Raw genomic sequence first — 12,022 nt, 5'->3', positions numbered from 1 at the left:
ATTTTATTTGGGATTTGAGTTTTTGTAATGTTTCTTTTACGAATGTGGGTGCCTCTGTATTTGGGGCATGGATGTTCATAATTGAGACTTCTTCCTGATGGATTTTTCCTGTGCTGAATATGAAATGACCTTCTTCCTGACTTTTGCTTGATTTTATTTTGAAGTCTAGTTTGTTAGATATTAGAATAACACCTTGTTTCTTGGGTTCATTTGATTGGAAATCTTTTTCCAATGATTTTCTGAGGCAATGTCTACCTTTGAAGTTGTGTTTCTTGTATGCAGCAGAAGGATAGATTCTGTCTTTTTATCCATTCTGTGAGCCTGTGTCTCCTTATAGGTGAATTAAGACAATTAATATTGAGGTAAATTAAGGACTATTGATTGTTAATTCTTGTTTGTTTTGGATTTGTTGGTGGTGGTCATATTGTGTGTGGATTTACCCTGAATTTTCTTTTGACTTTTGGTAAAGTGGGATTATCTATTGCCTATGATTTTGTGAGCATGCTTTACTTCCTTATGATGGAGTTTCCTTCCAGAATGTTTTGTAGGGCTGGATTAGTATATGTGGATTTTTTTTAAATCTGGTTTTGTCATGGATTGTCTTTTTTCTCCACCTATAGTAATTGAAATCTTTGTTGGGTATAGTAGTCTGGGTTGGCATCCATGGTCTCTTAGGGTTTGTAGAATATATATTCATATATATGTATATATATTCTCTTTCCTTCTCTTTTCTGTATGTTTGGTGTTGTGATTATTATGTGGTGAATATGATGAGGGGACTTTTTCTGTGGTTTACTCTATTTGGAGTTCTATGAGCTTGTATTGGTATGACTTTCTTCAGGTTAGGAAAAATTTCTTCTATGATTTTGTTGAATATATTTTCTTACCCTTGAGTTGGGTTTCTTCACCTTCTTTTATACCTATTTTTCTTAGGTCTGGCCTTTTCACAGTGTCCCTATTTCCCGGATATTTTGTTTGGAATTTGTTGGTTAATGAATGTATTTTTCTTCAACCCCTTAAATTTTCTCTTCCAATTCTTGTATTTTGTTTGTTATGCTGACACCTGCATTGTTTGTTTACCAAAGTTTTCTAATTCCTGCATTTCCTCAGACTGTGTGTGTGTATTTTTTTTTAATTGCCTCTATTTCAGTTTTCAAACCTTTCACTATTTGAATTGTTTCTTGCATCTTTTGTTTGTCTTTTCTTCCATTTCTTTAAAGGATTTTCTCAATTTCCTATTTTATGGTCTTTATCACCTTCATGAAGTTGTTTTTAAGGTCAGTCTCTTCTGCTTCATCTGTGTTGGATTGGTCAGGTCATCATATTTGTTTTTGTGTTGTTGAATGTTTTCTTATATTGTGGCCTTCTCATCCCTTCTTGCAGTGGATGCAGGTGGGGTCTGTTACTGTCCTGGTGGTTACAGGTCCAAGGTTTTCTTCCTGTGAGTAGATGCAGGTAGATGGGTCTTACATTGGATGCAGGCAGGTCTGAGAGACTCCCTATCCCAGTTAGATGATGTGACATTAGAATCACAATGTCAGTAGACTCTGGATGGCTTTATCTGCTTGGGGTGAATTGACATACCTGCAGCCACCAGGTCAGGAGATCCCAAAAGGGCATGAACTCTTTCTATATATTACTTTTCAGAAGTGACAGCAAAGACCAAGTTTGGGTTGTCAAAGAGATTATCAACCACTTGTTGGACATGTGGGAAGCAACAGTGTGTTAGAATCATACTAATTCTTAAAATCAGGGTGCTGTCTCTTCTTACTGTTTGTGCTAACACTATATCTCAAGCCAGATGGTCTTATTTTTCCATGCTGTGTAGAACAATACATAGAATTAAACAAGGAATTTGACACAACTATTTATTATGGGAAGGCAGAACTCATTGCTTCTCCTATGCATTACTTCACATAGAAGCAGCCAGCTGTGTATAAGATTAAACACCTCTCTTCTTGATGCAGTCAAGACACTATATTGTACAGAACTATCTTCAAATTTTATTTAAAAGTTCCTGCATATATTACATGGAACTAGCCCCAAGAGAAGTGCATAGATCTAGAAATGAGTATATGAATTATTGGTCCCTATTGATTGTGCTGTGTTGGAAGATTATGTATAAAAACCTTTGGAGGTGCAGCCTTGTTATAGGAAATTTATCACTTAGGATGGGCTTTGGGGTGTGTTGAATTGCCCCATTTTGCTTACTGGATAATGAAGTGGTAGTCCAGATTCCATGCCAGCCATTGAAAAATCACCTTCTGGAACAGTAAACCAAAATAAACTCTCTTTTGTAAGTTGTTTTTTACTTCATAGTATTTAACACAAAACATAAAATTACTTAATGCAATATCTAATGCATGATCCAAAATTAATGTGTGACTTTTAGAATCCTGTAACATAGTGAAATTTCAAGGCCTATATTTTACTTTTTCAGCCACATAATGTAATATATGTAGATGATGAATGATTAGAATCATCAAAGATATATTTTTGGAAATTTACACTTTCTCAGAGTGGATAAAGCCCTCCAACTCAGACTAAAATAACCAAAAATTATTCTGTAAAATGATCTTCATAACTTCTGTTAACTCAAAAGTGTATTAGAGACAGGGACCTATAGAAAATATCTATAAACTGCTAAAAGGTCAAAAAGTTGAAAATTCTCTTAAAACAAGAAAAATGGATAACTAACATTACAAATACAAAGACAACCCCCATTTATTCATCTTTCAATGGTTGTCAACTTTGTTTTCTTTTACTTCATTATTTTCTTTGGAACAGTAAACATTCCATAATAGAAAAACTCTCAATATTTTCATTTTCACTTTTTTTTTTTACCATGGGACTTTCTACAAAAATGGTTTTTTTGCGTGTTTGTTTACCTTTTTGTTTGCTAAATGACAATGTGCATTCATACTTTTATAATAGAATGGAATACACTTATGTCAGGGATCAAACATCCTGAAAATGAGTATTTGCAGTGCTATCATGGCCATGGACTCCTTACCTCTTGTCCTTTTGGGAGTTATTGATTGGTTAGTTCTTGTATTTCAATGTTGAAAATTTTGTGACTTCTAGAATTTGAAATTTCCAACCTAAAATTCTTGTGGTATGGGAAATACAGCTAACTCCTACCACAAGTGATTCAAAGTCTTTTCTATAACTAGTGAGAAAATACATATAATTTTATAATCTCTCTTAAGCAAGAATAAGACACCAGGGAACTTGATATAGAAGATTAATCATTATCCATTAGCACTTCAAAAAGATTTTCTGGACTAATGCTCTCAAAATGAAGTTGTGTCAAGATAAAAAGAAAGATAGAAAAGAAAGGTATTAGTAGTAGCATATGGAAAATGTAGGTTGAAACAAACAAATCCAGAGTTGCCCTTCCCATCAGAGTTATGCATAATACTTAGAGCAATTTTGAAGAAAAAAACATAGCATATAAGAATATAAGCTGTGGATATTATGTGAATTGCCCCCAAATGGTCAAAACTGTGTGATTCAGTGTCCTAATTTTTCCATTAATCTCACTCTCTTCTATCTCAGAAGTGTTCTATTGTAAACTCTCTTTGTAATTCTACTCATGTGTCCTTGATCTAATTCTTTGCTCTAGGACAGAATATGGAAATCTTGGTCTCTGTCCTCTGGACACTAATTAACACATATAGAAGCTCTGAGGTTTCAAACTATGAGGATTCATTCTTAAGCTCTTTCTTTCCCTTATTTTCCTTCATATTTATCTCTTTCTGTCTCAGACTGTTTTGGAGTACCACTTCCTGAATCATGACACAGAGACTTCATAGTAGTTGTGAATGTTTGGCCTTTACTTATGCTTGTCCAACAGTTTTATAACTTGAGTTAGACTGTTTCACTTCATCTATGTTTTGCCTCATTGATTTTTACCTTTCTTTTATTCTGGATGTCCTGCTTCCTCCATGTCTGCCTTGCATGCATTCACACAGATGTGGATATTAGCTGTTAAATCATTCATAAGAACACCACATTACTTACAACCACACAGTATAGGTATAGATTAAGGGACTAGTGGCAATATGGATCAATATTGAAAGTGTTAACAGTTATGGATGGGCAAATAGGGGAAGGGACCAATATGGGAGTATTAAACAGAGGGGTACAGAATAAGGTAGCAAGGGAGGAAACATGGAGTGGGATAGGTAAAACAAGGACTATTTAAATAGTTGTAGGGAAGCATAACACAGTGGACATTTTCTGAAATATATACATATATGAAGGTGATATAAACAGAATTGTGAAATAACAGGGAGACAGAAACCCAGAACATCTCATATCACCAAAATAAGCCTAAAATCCTGGAATGGGTTACATATAACCAATATGTTTTTAAAGGGATCCCATAGGAACCCTCAAACAACCTAGGCTATTGGTGGTAAGACAGTATTGTTGAAAATAATACAAACTCATTGAACATAGAGAAGCTGAACTGAGAATTAATGTTTATGATACTTGAAAATAGTTTGCACACTACCAATGATGAAAGGTAAATGGTAACCCTGTTACAAAGCCTTCTATCTATACTGATGACCTACATACAAGATACATCCACGCAATAGTGGCACAAAGCTTGTGTAACTAATCACCCAATAAGTGATTTGATTTAAGGCCCACTTCATGACATGAATTTCATTTCTGACACTGCTAGATGACCAATTGTTCAGGCCTGGGAAGTAGGGAAAATCAAATAGTACTGTTTGCCCATGGAAAGTAGCAATAAAATACCTAATGACTTTTTGCTATAGTCGTAGATTAGTGCCTTGATTGGCTATCTTCAGGGAAGCTGCCTGCTACAGTACATTGAGATAAATGCAAGGACCCAAATCTGGACAAGGTACACAGACAAAACACCTTGGACCTCTGTTTTCTAGATGGATAACTTTATCATTGTCCTCCCTTCATGGGTTAGGAAACCCTACAGAAGAGATGGGAAGATTGTATATGCCAGAGGTGAAGGAAGACACCAAGGAAACAAGGCCTTCTAAAACACCAGTACTGATGCACAAATGCACTCACAGAGACTGTGACTTCATGCACAGGGTCTATATGGGTCTGTGTCTGCTCAAAGGTTCCAGTACTGATAGAAGTGGATATGTGGCTCCATCCATAACCAGAAGCTATCTCTATTTGATAAACACTTGCAAATTAAAAATTTCGCTTTCTCAAGGGAATCTCACTGGGGAACCACTGACTCTTAAGGTCAGGCTCCATGCCCAGCAACATTTGACCAACACAAAATGAACTGAATGCTACTTTATTTTATGGAAGGTATTTTTAACTATTTTGTTCTCTTTTATTCTTCCTTTCTTCCAATTATGTTATAGGTATTTTGATTATGCATTACGGTTTCTCATTTTGTATTTTTAAGGAATGTCTGTGTTTGCCAAAGTGTGTGCTAGTGAGTATATGTGTATTCCTTGTGTTTTTTGTTTGGCTCTTTTTTACTGTTCTTTTGTGTGTTTGTTTGTTTCATCCTGTTCAGGTTTATTTGTGTTTTATTTATCTTATTTATCTTATTTCTGGTCATTTATTTAGATGCCTCTTTGTTCTATAATGAGAGCAAGAAATATTGTGAATTTGTGTGAGTAGGAAGTTTTTTGGAAGAGCTAATCATAATAAAAATACATTGTTTGAAAAAATATCTTCAATTAAAAATTTGAAAAAAATAAAAAATAAAAGCAATATAAAATAAAGCAACAAAAAATTAATTTCTCCTTACCATTACAGTACTCATGTGTACTGATTAAATCTGGGCTCCAGCAGAAGGTGCCAAGTTTCTACAATGGACGTCTAAAGGAAGGCTAGGTTGTCAACCCTGTCAGCACATTAATACTGATGACCAAATTGTCAAGCAAACATTAAAATATTTTACATTGATCCACATCTAGGAATAAAATGGGAACTGCATGTTATAGTAATGATTCTTTGGAGAATAATGCAGCCTTGAAAATATTTCTATTAACTCTAAATCCTACCTCTTTGTTCTGTGGTCTAAGATTGTTCACATAGGCATAGCACAATAATTATTCAGAGATAATGTGAATTGAGAAGCAGTCATTTGTTCAGTAACTGAAATTTCATGTGCTCAATGAGTTCTCAAAGGGATCCCAGGTAAATTAGAGTTATTGCTGGGTGTGTTGCTTTGAAAGCTCAGAAAGTGGCAAGATACTATCCAGGCTTCGTAAAGGCTACTTTGTGCCTGCCCCCATGGCAGCCAGTAGCTACTGTGAGATAATGCCAAAAACTTCTGGGTAGGAATAAAAGGCTTCTCCATTTATAATATTTCCATTACATGTTTCACTTTTTGTCATTTGCCTTTGTCTCCTTGCTTGGTGGTTTGACACTCTTTATTGTGGACTTGTATGGTTTGCACACACAGTCATCATTATTCCTGGAGCTATGATTATTAGGTTGAAAAACCATGGGTGGAAGGTATGAACATTGGGAGACTTGGATTCTAAATACTCTCCAAGAGAAATGTGAAGACCTGGAGTTATGGCTGGATCAATTTAAGAAGGATGGTATGGGGAACATTTTCTAATGCTTGTGGTGGGTTGGGGGATTTCTCTTTGGTCACATTGCTTCAGTGGCTACTTGCAAACTTGCAAACCTGGTTTCTATATAACATACATAAGAAGTTTTATGTGTCATACATGCCTGTCACAAGGAAGCATAAGCCTGTGTATTATATCTTAGACTATTTGTCTCTATTTCTCTCCCAGAAATCAGACCATGACCCAGCACCCAGTCAGGCAATTGTCAGCCCTGTTTGTGAATATTAAAGCACACAGATCTCAATGATAGTAGGGGTGGCCAGTGTGGCAGGTATTTGATAGGATGCTCAAAGTACAGCTCTCCCATTACAAACCTGAAGGATAAGTTTATGGTCATAATGCAGTTCCTGCTTCACCAATGTTCCTCGTCAGCTATGCTTATCTGGGAAAAAAATATGTATAGAACTCCCTTCCAGCCATAAGTTGCCTTTTCCTCCTAGACATTTCTCTAAAAATATTCTCTTCATTAGCCCCCATGCCCCCCATATGCTATGCACATAAGCTATTTTTCTATTCCTCCATTTTAAGCTATCTCTCCTGAAACTTTTTCCAAGGTTCTTTCTCTCTCTGTCTATGTCTCACTCTCTCTTTCCCTCTCTCTCCCTCAACTCTTCTCTCTATCCTTACCATTTTTTAACTCCACCATGCTGCCTCTGATATCATGATCTATATTTCCTAGTTGTGTTACAATTTCAAAGTTTGATCATGGCACACTACCATGGCCCTATATCTTTTTTGTCTAATAAAGGTTGTTATGAAAGTTAATTGGTCCAAGATTCCTTGTCCTCTGGGGTAAAGAGGTACCTGTGTTTTCCCTTTCTTCTGCTCACTGAGCTTCTAAATTGGAGACCAAAAGAGGGTATCAGATCCCCTGGAAGTAGACTTTGGGTTATTGTGAGCAACCATGTGGGTGCTGAGAACAAACCTCTAGTCCTCTGCAAGAGCAGCAAGTGTTCTTAAGCACTGAACTGCTCTTCTATGCTTTATATTTGGATTTAAATTATTAAAGAATTTTAACTTTTCTTCCATCTTTGCAGTTTAGTTTGAGTTTGCTTTGGAATATTTCTTTTAGTTTTAATGTTATTTTATTTTAAATGGCATGTAATAGATAGTAATTCAGCACTAAAGTGATACCCCAAAGGAAAAAGTTCTTCCTCTCTCTCTCCTCTCTCTCTCTCTTTCTTTCTCTCTCTCTCTCTCTTTCTCTCTCTCTCTATCTGTGTGTGTGTATGTGTGTCTCTCTGTGTGTGTGAGTGTGTGTGAGAGAGAGAGAGAGTGAGTGTGTGTGTGTGTGTGTGTGTGTGTGTGTGTGTGTGTATGTGTGTGTTCAAGTTTGTTCATATGAAATGATAAGGTGCCTCAATCAAACTCAGAGCTTGCAAATAGTACTACTTTTACTGATTACTATGTTCTGGAAATCCCCATCTCTGCATTTCTGAGTTTATAATTATAGGTAGGTCACTTGGAAAACAAAACTCCCTTTGTCATGCTTGCCTGGAAAGTACGTTATCTGTTGAGCCATTCCTGTAGCCCCTTAATACATTATCAAAATATTTTGAGCTTCAAAATGAAATTAGCAATTAGTAAAACTTTCTGGCCTGAGGAGATAGTAGGGTCAGTAAAGCTCTTAATGTACAACCATTAAGACCTGAGTTCAATCCAGAGAACCCACATTAAAAAGTTGGGCATGGTGACACATGCTGATAACACTGGCAATACTTAGGATGTCAGAGGTAAGTAGGTCCTTGAGGCTTGCTGGCAACCTGCTATAAACAAATCAGTGTGAACTAGGCTAGTGAGCCAACCTGTCACAAAGCACATGTGAACACAACCTGAGGTATAACATTCAAATTAGTCCTCTCACCCTGCACATGAAAGTGCATGCACGCAAAACCACATGCATGCATGCCATATACTGCAAAAAATTACAAGGAGCACTTTACCTCACATGTGTTTACAAAGTGCAATAGAGTTCTGGAAACATAACCCAAAATAAATTAAAATATTTTTGGCCTGAACTCAGGCTGATTTTTGGCAAATGTGTCAATTTGTATGACTCTATGCATTACTTCCTTTTATTTCTCTTGTTATCTCCAGTAACTGTTCTTTCTCGGGACTGGATACCATGCCCTCTCAACTACATCTACCCTTTTCTTGAAAAAGACTCACCACTTCCCAGGTTACCCTCACTGCACACAAACAATCCCTAAACCACCCTTGACAGACACCTGCAAGCCAGGAAGACAATCCCAGCTGTCATGCCAGGTATCAAAATGTTTTAGGGCTCAACTGCTGGCTCTTGCTTCCTTTATTCTTTGAATCCTGAAAACAGATGACTGTTGAAATTTAGACATTTAGTGTAACCTCCTATTACACAGATAGCTTTACTCTTAACTTAATGGACAATGATGGTTGTAATATCTGCTTTTAATAGGTTCTTGGATTGAAATCATATTCACCTTCAGTGGAAAGTGAAGAGAAATAATTGATCAGAGAATTTGGACATGGAAAAGAAGAATGGTTTATGACATCTTAAATTGAGGAATTCTGGTGAAATGCCATTAGAGAATTAATTTTTAAACTGTGTGAGCTCAAACATTAAGAAAGAACATATCCTTTTTTAGGATCACCAGCCTATAATTCACAACCCCAGAGGAACTAGGATACAAGGTGTATTCTAAGAGAGTCATATAAAGTCCCTCATAGAACCGGGAAGGGACAAGTCCCCCAGAGCACAGGGGAAGTGAGGGGGAGCAGTGAATGGAGAGAGAAGTAGGAGAAAATGAGGGGGAGAAAAGGAAAACATGTGCAACCAGGAAGATTGAGCCTGGTTAGGAATAGAAGACAGGAGAGAGAGAGAAAGAGAGAAAGAGAGAGAGAGAATACAAAAGAGGGAGCCAATATTGGTTTGAAGATAAAATTGAACACAAAGAAAGGTCTAGAGAACTACAAGACTGCTGCCAACTAACAATTTGAGCTTCCATGGAAAGGCTACCATAAATGCCCTTACCGGAGAGTGAGATCAACAACTAACTTATCCATGGAGCCCTCATCTAATGCCTGAAACAGAGTACGAGGTGATCCTACATTCAAAACAGCTGGATAAAGCAGCCTTGCAGACTACAGGCAAGATTTGTGCATCGTCTTAGAATCCCCCATGACAGCATCCCTTACCAGCAGGAAGTTGTTTTGAAAGAATGAAGCCCAAATTCCCAAATATTGTTTATAAATGTTTGTTTTCATTTAAATGGACTTGGTTATATATAAAAAAGAAAATATCCTTTTTTAATTTTTTTCTTATTTTATATATCAAACCCAGTTCCCTCTTCCTCCGTCCTTCCCTCTCTCCCCCCATCTCATGCCTCTCCCTGGCTATCCTCTCATCCCATTCCCCCCACTACACAGGGAGGGTTTAGCCTTCCAGGATGAGTCAATAAAATCTGTCAAGTCATTTGGAGTAGGGAATAGGCCCTCCCTCCTGCCTCTAGGTTAAGGGTATCCCTCCATGGAGAATATGCTCCCAAAATCATTTTTGCACCAGGGATACACCCTGTTTACACTGGCAGAGCTCCCTTCGACTTTCCAGGCCTTCTATCTGGGACCCATGTTCAGGGGATCTGAGTCAGTCTGATGCTTGTTTAAGTCTGGCGGCCCATATGCTCCTCCTTGTTCAGGTCAGCAGTCTCTGTGGGTTTCTGTAGCCTGGTCTTGTCCTCCCTCTCTGCATCTGGATTCTAGTTTGGCCCAGTGTTTAGCTGTGGGTGTCTGCTTATGTTTCCATCAGCTACTACATGAGGGTTCTATGATAGTGAATAAGTTAGTCATCAATTTCATTTTCAGGGAAAGGCATTAAAGGTAGCCTTTCCACTGTTGGGGTCAGTCTTGTAGGTCTCTGGACACCTATAGTGGCTCCCTTTTTTATGGTATCTCTCTCTCCTTTCCTTGTCCTATCCTCCCCTGACTCAATCTTCCCGGTCCCACATGCTTTCCTCTCCTCCCCTTCTCTAAGAAATAAAATATCTTGAAAGAGATTCATATTTCAACTTTTGGCCATCTACATAATTTTTATATTTTCTATTGATGGCTATTATGTTGATGAAATCATAGCATAACTTAATATTCCATCATGTGACTAATATTTTCTCACATACCTTTGTTAAAAAAAACATTGCTGAAAAATAACTTGAAATTATTCAAGTGAGGAATTATTTACCTAACACTGAAATAAGTTCAGTTTGAAAAATTTATCCACCTTATAGAGCTATAAATTACACTGCTTCTATTAAGCACTTGTTAATTATGTGCATTATACTGAAGTGAAACAAAATATCTGCTAAGATTATCATAACCTTTCCTAAATGATCTCTGAATGATTGAAAGTATAATGGTTAAGCTTAGTAGGTTACCACTAAATTCCAAGTGATATGTCTGTAATTGTTAAAGTTATAAGGGCAGTATTATATAATCAATATTATTCTAAAATAATACCCACTAGGCCAAGTTAATAGCAACATACCTTGAGTTAAGCTACTAGGAATTCCTTCACGATGCAAAGAAAATGTGTTAAGACTCAGAAGCCAGGCATGGTGGCACATGCCTATTAATCAGCACTTGAGAATTCAAAGCAGGAAAATCAAGAATTTAAAGCTTACATTGACTGTGTGAGACTTCATCTCAAAAAAATGAATTATAAAATTTAAAAAGAAAAAACTATGTGACCTTACAACACTATACCACCCCAGATTGCTATAATACCTACTTTTGTCAGAATAGTATATTGACAAGATGACATAAGTGAAAGTGTCTGAAATTGCACCTTAGTTAACAAAGTATGTAGTAGAAATGCTAGAACAAACCAAAATAAAACAAAATCTAGAGATAATAAATTTTGTGCGGTGGTAGGCATTCACGTGTAATATTTTGAAAATATCATATACAGGTTTACAGTATACTGAGATACCCACAGGTCTAGTCAACACCTTTGCTAGGCAGCAACCTACTGATGTTTCCTGTATAGACAATGTTCTTGGATGACCTGTAGGGGGATGCAAACAAGCTTAGTGGGACTGAGGACATATAGCTTTGGTACAGGTACAAGACAGACCACTGCTGTGCCATCTTTGAGACTTCTGAATTTTACTTGAGTTTGGGGTTGCATGCATTATACAGACCATTCAGTGGATTAAACCTACTCCTAAGAAAACAAGACTTTGGCAATTAACTTAATTGAAACAAAATAAATACTGGAGGAAATGGATTTAGATATCATACATCAGCTGTAGCTATAACAGTAGCCCTTTTGGTAGTGACTGACACTAACAAATAAAATGAACAAAAGAAAATAACCAAACAAACTTGACACAATTAATATAAAATTTATCAGACCTAAGAATTCACTCAAAGGAAAATGAAAACATAATCTC

The sequence above is a fragment of the Phodopus roborovskii genome, unplaced genomic scaffold, assembly GCF_943737965.1.
Source record: "Phodopus roborovskii unplaced genomic scaffold, PHOROB, whole genome shotgun sequence".
NCBI lineage: Eukaryota > Metazoa > Chordata > Mammalia > Rodentia > Cricetidae > Phodopus > Phodopus roborovskii.
The sequence above is the reverse complement of the archived record's forward strand: the minus strand, read 5'-3'. Positions refer to the sequence as shown.